The following is a 1,202-nucleotide window of genomic DNA, read 5'->3' as shown; positions in this document are numbered from 1 at the left end:
ACAAGAAGAAGCCATGGCATCCGAAAACAACAACAATGCCAACAATGCAAGGAAGGTGCTTGGTGACTTTACTGCACCTACTCCTGACTTCTATGGGAGAAGTATCTCAATCCCTGCCATTGGAGCAAACAACTTTGAGCTTAAGCCTCAATTAGTTTCTCTGATGCAATAGAATTGCAAGTTTTATGGACTTCCATTGGAAGATCCTCATCAGTTCTTAGCTGAATTCTTGCAAATCTGTGACACTGTCAAGACCAATAGGGTTGATCCCAAGGTCTACAAGCTTATGCTCTTCCCCTTTGCTGTAAGAGACAGAGCTAGAACATGGTTGGATTCACAACCTAAAGAAAGCCTGAACTCTTGGAAAAAGCTAGTTAATGCCTTCTTGGCAAAATTCTTTCCACCTCAAAAATTGAGCAAGCTTAGAGTGGAAGTCCAAACCTTCAGACAGAAGGAAGGTGAATCCCTCTATGAAGCCTGGGAAAGATACAAGCAATTGATTAGAAGGTGTCCTTCTGACATGCTTTCAGAATAGAGCATCATAGGTATTTTCTATGATGGTCTATCTGAACTGTCCAAGATGTCATTGGACAGCTCTGCTGGAGGATCTCTTCATTTGAAGAAGACGCCTGCAGAAGCTCAGGAACTCATTGAAATGGTTGCAAATAACCAATTCATGTACACTTCTAAAAGGAATCCTGTGAATAATGGGACAAATCAGAAGAAAGGAGTTCTTGAGATTGATACTCTGAATGCCATATTGGCTCAGAACAAAATATTGACTCAGCAAGTCAATATGATTTCTCAGAGTTTATCTGGAATGCAAGCAGCAACAGGCAGTACCAAAAAAGCTTCATCTGAAGAAGAAGCTTATGATCCTGAGAATCCAGCAATGGAAGAGGTGAATTACATGGGAGAACCCTATGGAAACACCTATAATCCTTCATGGAGAAATCATCCAAACCTCTCATGGAAGGATCAACAGAGGCCTCAACAAGGCTTCAACAACAATAATGGTGGAAGAAATAGGTTTAGCAATAGCAAGCCTTTTCCATCATCTTCTCAGCAACAAATAGAGAATTCTAAGCAGAGCCACTCTGAATTAGCAACTGTAGTCTCTGATTTAATTAAAACCACTCAAAGTTTCATGACTGAAACAAGGTCCTCCATTAGAAATTTGGAGGCACAAGTGGGTCAGCTGA

At 40.8% G+C, this 1,202-nt stretch overlaps 1 non-coding gene across 1 annotated transcript; it reads right to left on the bottom strand.

Annotated features, from left to right (window-relative positions):
• Positions 1–418: 418 nt before the first annotated feature.
• On the bottom strand, positions 419–526 carry LOC112725594 (small nucleolar RNA R71). Its single transcript, XR_003164692.1, has one exon. It is a non-coding gene; the product is annotated as a small nucleolar RNA R71 (small nucleolar RNA).
• Between the last annotated feature and the right edge of the window lie 676 nt (positions 527–1,202).

Source organism: Arachis hypogaea, chromosome 11 (assembly GCF_003086295.3).
Source record: "Arachis hypogaea cultivar Tifrunner chromosome 11, arahy.Tifrunner.gnm2.J5K5, whole genome shotgun sequence".
In the NCBI taxonomy this organism is placed as follows: domain Eukaryota; kingdom Viridiplantae; phylum Streptophyta; class Magnoliopsida; order Fabales; family Fabaceae; genus Arachis; species Arachis hypogaea.
This window is presented reverse-complemented; position numbering and strand designations above follow the sequence as displayed.